This window comes from Phodopus roborovskii, unplaced genomic scaffold (assembly GCF_943737965.1).
Source record: "Phodopus roborovskii unplaced genomic scaffold, PHOROB, whole genome shotgun sequence".
NCBI lineage: Eukaryota > Metazoa > Chordata > Mammalia > Rodentia > Cricetidae > Phodopus > Phodopus roborovskii.
In genome coordinates this window covers 61,451-68,417 of record NW_026126184.1, presented here as the reverse complement: position 1 = coordinate 68,417, position 6,967 = coordinate 61,451, and positions in this window count along the sequence as shown.

Below are 6,967 nucleotides of genomic sequence, written 5' to 3'. Positions count from 1 at the left end.
CCTTGTTTCCTAGCTTCTCTGGAGGTGTGGATTATAGGCTAATAGTCTTAGATATTTTTCTTTTTAATGATTCTTTTACCATTTCAAATTTCTCAAGCCAGGCAATGTTCTTTACACACTCCAAAATCTACTATTCAGTGACAATGATGCTGTTCCTAGACTCTATTAGATGCACCTGCATTCTAAAGATTAATCCCATTTTAAAAAGTTTGCTGACTAGTTAAAAATACATTTCACTGATTTAATATTCAGACATTTTTGAGCATACACTTTATGTACAGTCTAGTACTAAATTGGAGATACAGAGAGATTAAATAGAACAATGATGTCTAATTACTGGAGTTTGTGAACTGATGGAGAGCCTAACATATAGCACCAGTAGTAATGGACATAAACTAGTTGGGTGCTGTGGAAGCACTGAGAAGTCAGATGGGGGAAAAAGTTTACAAAATAATTCATGGGGACATGATACTTTCTTCTCTGTTTTATATTCAAGATATCATTTTCCAGGTGCCGTTTATATAATATGGGTTTTACAAAGGCAAGGAGGCATGAGCAAACATAGAGCAATGAAATAATGGAAAGTAATTTTAAAAAATATGGTTATCAAACACAAAGAAGGTGCCAAAGAAAATGAGACATTGGCCTAGATACTGCTGTGACATTTGAAAGAGTGTGGATACACTTCTATGTAACAAAACTCCTCTGTGTGTTTTCATTCTAAACTGATTACTCTGATTACAACAAAGAACGAACATTGAATAGGGACAAGACTGTTGGCAGGGAAACAAATTAAGGGTTATTGTAGTAATATATACAGGAAGATGATGACAGTCTGAACTAGTCAGTGACATTCTAAACAGAAGCAGATAGAAAAATGGAAGCTGACAAACCAAAATGATCCCTTACACAAAACTGATAATTTGTACATGTGAGTTCATTATTTACTTATATAACAAGTTAAAATACCTATTTGAAATTGGGGCTTACATTATTCCAATTTTCAGGGCACCAAGGAATTAAATAAACTAAAGTAGGGAGGAATAAAATCCACATATTCTTGTTTCAAAGATGTTTGATTCCAGTTAGGTGCTAAATACCAAAGGTATATGATATGTTAATGTATTTGTCATGGAAAGAGGATGCAGAGTTGTGGGAAAGTAGAAGGGAAGGATGCTTCTCAGGCCCCTAATTTGGAATGTTCTCACCTCATCAATATGAAAGAAAAAGATATGGTGGTCTGGAAATAAGCTCTTATTTATACCCATTAACTCTATCAACTACCTAAGTAGAGATCTGTCCTGGATACAGACATGTATAAATAAGGGAGTTATTGCTAGTAGTTAAAAACATGGGTAAAGACATCAAGAAGGATATCTAAAAAAATCACAAAGTTAAGTAATACCCTGGAATCACCAATTTAAAAATCATTAGATTTAAGAGGGTTTCATGTATATTGATGAGGAAAATCTATTCAGGTTGAAGAAAATTCAGAGGAGAGAAGATTTAATGTAAGTCAAGATGACATTTTCTTAAACAAGTTCCTGAAATGGTAGGATAAAAAACAAGATTGAAATGGACTAGAGAATGAGGAGGAAATGAAGAAATTGGGAATGTAAATGACAGAATGAAAATATTATTTTACAAAGTATGTTGTAAAAAAGAGATGCAATGATAAGAAAATGGAAAGGGGTTGAAACATGAGTATTGTAACGGTAGATATTTAGCCAAATTTGGCAGTGCAGATAGTATTTTTACTTTCAGGGAGCAAAAGAGGATGATGAACTTGAAAGCATCCTTTAATATAAAGCAAGTTCCAAACCAGTCAGATCTTGTTTTAATAAGTAAAGATATTTGAGGATGGATGAATAGATGGATGGATGGATGAATGAAAGGATGGATGAATGGAGTGATGGATGGATGGATTCATGGATGGATAAGTAGGTAAATGGATGGATAGATGACAGACAGATAGACAGACAGACTGATAGATAAGCAGAACCAGGAAACATAATTAATATGTAAGACAGAGGTAGAGTTATACAAAATATAATGTTGAAAGAATGAATGGAATGAAAACAGTATGTGAGTCAACTTTCAAGTTTCTAGGGTTTTTTTTTTTTTTTGATGTTTTGTTTTTTTTTAAGTACTGTAAATTGAACTTTGTGTTTTGCTCATTTACATATGCTAGGCTGAGCTACATTATCAAGCCTCATTAAGAAGGAGACCTCTCCTCATTAAAAGGATGAGAGCAAAGGAAAGATAGACAAGCTCAAGATAATATCTTTTCTGAGTAACATTAGAGGTAGTAGATTAAGTGATTTTCTGTTAAAAGATTACTTTTTGATTAGTTAATAACCAGAATGTAAGTGATGAAGTAGAAATTTTAAAGACTAGTGTAAAATTAGTAGTAGTTGATGTGTATGTTTAAGAGAGAGAAAGAGGAGAGATTTGTGACACTTGAAAGGATTTACAGGCAGAAATGAGAGTCCAAATCAAATTGTAGGTAATGAACTTGTATGATCATCAATTTACATAGTTTTTCATTTCAGGAACAAATGTGTACATACGGAAAATAGAATTAATAATTTAGGTTAAGTTGAGATTTTGAAATACAATTGCTAAAATCTGGCTAATGTTATTATGTGTCAGGAAGGGTGTCATGAACTGTCTACAGATTGATTCATTTTTTGCTGTGTATACACACATAAAAATGTATTTCTGTAGTCACAGTTGTTTCTGATATTTAGAAGACCAAAGAAAAAGAGTTAACATAACTCAGCCAGCTAGACAAGACCTAATGCTAATTATACAATCTAGGCTTATATTTTATCATAAATAGATAAATGAATATAAGTCAGCTAGAATCAGAAATGATGGAATAGTCAAAGGACTGGGCATTTTTATGAGTTGAAGAACAGGTATAGAAATGCAGGGTAAGGTAGCTAAATATATGCTATCACTGGAGAGAAGCAAGTGTAGCTTCATGTTTCCAGTTGGGAATACTTCTGAATGGTCATAAGATAACATAATAGCTTGCATGTGGGAAGAACCGAATTGAAATGCATCTAAAATCATTGAATACAGTAAAAGAAATAGTTTCATATTCATCAATAAAAATGAAAATCAACAAACTCGATGGCAGAATTTGACATGGTAAAGATGAAGTCAGATGCCAAAAATGACAGCAAGTACAAATGTCATAGATTTACTGGACAATAGTGATTGTGAGAGGTTATAAATATTATTTAGTAAGAAGTTTAGGTGGAGAGTGAAAGACTAATTTCCTGTAAATGAGAAATCCTTGGAATGTGGTATTTCCATCTACATCATAAATAGTTGAAGTTGATGATTCTGTGATTTTTCAACCAAACTATAGATTGATTCCCTATACTCCTTTGCCACTAAACAGGCTTGAATTCAATATAATCCCTCTGTCAACCATGAAGAGAAATAAACCATAAAAAGAATTGAAAATGCAAAATATAACCTCAAAAATGGAGTTTGAACAGTTTGAATTGCATAGTTAGACAATGTAGCTCTGAGAAGATATGGTTATTAAATGAAACTCATAATACAACCATGGAATACCTCCTTATGAAGTATTAGAGAGGCCACAGATGTATGTAAAAAAATAATACAAGATATTCTTCCCATTGACCTTAGCTTCTCACCTTAACTACATGATAATATCCTATTGATGAATTCATCATATATTTTAGCTACAGGATATGGTGAAATCAATTTCAAACTAACTGGGAAATTTTCTCTATGATGGCTAGTTTTTATACTGCTGGAAGGCACAAATCAGGCTAATGGAGAAAAAATGTCAATGGACTTACCCAGCAGTGGACACCATATGATACAACACCAACATGCCAAGCAATATGTACCTATTAATGCAATAAAATGACCTTTTTGGATAAGTAATCACTTTCAAACTCAAAGGAAAATGAAGAAATCAGGACTAAAGTGTAAAGTACAAGACCTAGATCAAATAAGCAAAAGATAAGGAAAATAAAAATAAAAAATAACAGTTGTTGAAGAGGCTTTCACTTTTCCATTGTATATTTCTCCCTTCTTTATCAAAAATCTGGTATCTCTGAGTGTGTGGGTTTATGTCCATGTCTTCAATTTTATTGCATTGATCAACGTGTCTGTTTTTACAGCAATACCATGTGTTTTTTATTCCCATAGCTCCAAACTACAGCTTAAAATCAGGGATGGTGATATCAACAGAAAGTTTTTCATTGTACAGAATTGTTATAGCTGTCCTTATTATTATTTATTTATCATTCTTTCAAGGTCTGTAAAGAATTGTGCTGGAATTTTGATGGGGATGAGTTGACTTTATTGATTGCTTTTGGTTAGATGATCATTTTTACTATGTTAATCCTACCAGTCCATAAGCACGGGATGTCTTACCATCTTCTGATACCCTCTTCAATATCTTTCTTTAAAGACACTAAGTTCTTTTCATACACATCTTTCACTTACTTGATTAGTTAACCTATACTGCTATAACTCTATGTACCCTATCTGAAATCAATATAATAAAACTTAAAATTGACAGCAAATATCTAGTAAGTACATGCTTATGGAGGATAAACAACTCATTACTGAATGATGCATGTGTTAAAGTAAAAAAATCAAGAAAGAAATAAGAATTCTCTAAAACTTAGTGAAATTGTAAACGTAGTATAACAAAGTCTCTGTGACATGTTAAAAGCTACCCGACAAAGAGAAAATTGTAGTCCTAAGTGCCCACATTAAAAAGACAGAAAGAGCAAAAATAAATAATTAATGATACAACTCAAATTTGGAGAGACAGGAGAAAATCAAATCTAAACCCATATGAAAGAAAGAAATAATAAAAATAAACAAAAAGTAATGAAAAAATTCACAACAAAAGAAACAATTATTTTGGAGATGAGAAAGACTATTGAACAGAGACAGCCTTGGCAATCTCTACATCTAACAAAGGATGAATATCTAGACTATGTGAAGATCTCAAGAAATAGAGTCAAAATGTTATCCATTCAAAAATGGGCCTGTGATTTGATCATAGAGTTCACAAAAGAGAAATAATTCCCTAGTTACTAAAGAAATTCAAATCAAAACAACCCTGGGATTTCATCTTACAAAAAAAAAAAAAAAAACAACAACAACAACAAAAACACCAAATATAAATAAATAAATAAATAAATAAATAAATAAATAAAAACAACAGGTACTACATGGGGTTATGGAGAAAGGGAAACTCATTCACTGTTGGAGGTATTGCAAATTGGTCAACCACTCACTCAGGAAATCTCTGTGGACAATTCTCAAACAAACAAACAAAAAATCACTAAAAATAAATCCACTGTATGATGCACTTCTACCACTCCTTGAAATTGCCTAAAGGACATCTAAAGGATGTCCCTGGTACATGAGCTGGTTTTTTGGAACCTGTTCCCTCTGCTGGGATGCTTTGCTCATTCTTGATGCAGCAGGGAGGGGCTTGATTAAGCTTCAACTTTATGTGCCTGGCTTTGTAGACTCCAGATAGGAGTCCTTACTCCCACTGAGGAGTTGGGGTGGGGAGCGAATGAATTGTTGAGAAGTGGGAGGAGCAGGAGGAGGGGAAGGAGGGAACTATATATTTGGTATGTAAACTAAATAAAAATTTTTAAATAAAAATAAATTTACCTAAAAGTCTTTGCATCAGACTCCACAGATACTTTTTCAGCTATATTCTTTTTTGGTTTGTTTACAATATGTTGGAAATGTAAACTACCTAAATATTCTTCAATTGAAAAAAATATGAAAGTACTGCACATATAGTATATGGGAGAGTATTCAGCTGTAAAGAGAACTGAACTCATAAAATGTGAAGGTAAGAGGAAGACTCCAATGAGATCCCTTTTTAAGAAAATAATGAGGGAGGGAGAGGGAACTGGGATCGACATGTAAAATAAATAAATAAATAAGTAAAAGAGAGAGAGAAAAAAAGAAAGGCAAGGTGATAAATCGAATGGCTAAGAACATAGATTCAAGGCACATGTCTTTAATCCCAACAGTCCAGAGACAGAGGCAGATGGATCAAGACCAGCAGGGTCTACACAGGGAATACCAACCTAGCCTATGCTACATGTGGAGAGCTTGTCTCAGGAAACTAAGCAAACAGACTCAAACAAGAACATAGATGCAAGTGAGTCATGGCTCCACCACTTATCAGCTGTGGAATTTGAAGCAAACTAGTTAGTTTCCCCTCTCCCTCCATTTTTCTATCTGTAGCTGGTAATTCTTGGGAGAGTAAATACATAAGCCACATGATACAGGACCCGACAAAGAGTATTATATAGACACTAGATAAAATTACTGAAAGATAAATCTAATAATCTAATGCCGTTGCCCTGTTTGAAATGGGCTTTCTGCACTGTAAGTGAAATCGGCTGCTGGTTGCTCCAAGCGACACACGTGGCTCTCCCTGGATCACCAGCCCTACAGGCTGTACCTGAAGGAATCCTTGATCCAAGACTATCCAGACTAAGGGCTTCCATGCCCCATCTCCACACACCCTCCTTGTCACGTCTTGATCTCTTTCAAAACATTTAGAATAATTTGTGGTTATTTTAGAGATCTATTTTCCTTTTAAATCTGTCTCTCTATGCAAACATAAACTCTATGAACACAGGGAATCACCTGCCTTACTCATGGTGACTACCCTTGTGCCAAGCATAAGGACTGCCACTGGATTGGGACAGGATCAATATCTGAATTACCAACAGAGCTTGTTGTATGCATAATCTAAAAACATCTATCCCATCCACTTCAAAAGTTCTCAAAAGAAGAGCAGTTACTAGTTTCCTACAAATACAATGAATGCACATAGGGAGCAAAAAACAAACAAACAAAAAAAAAAAAAAAACAAAACAAAAGAAAAGAAGAAAAGAATGAATGCTGAGAGCAAGATAAAAAGTGT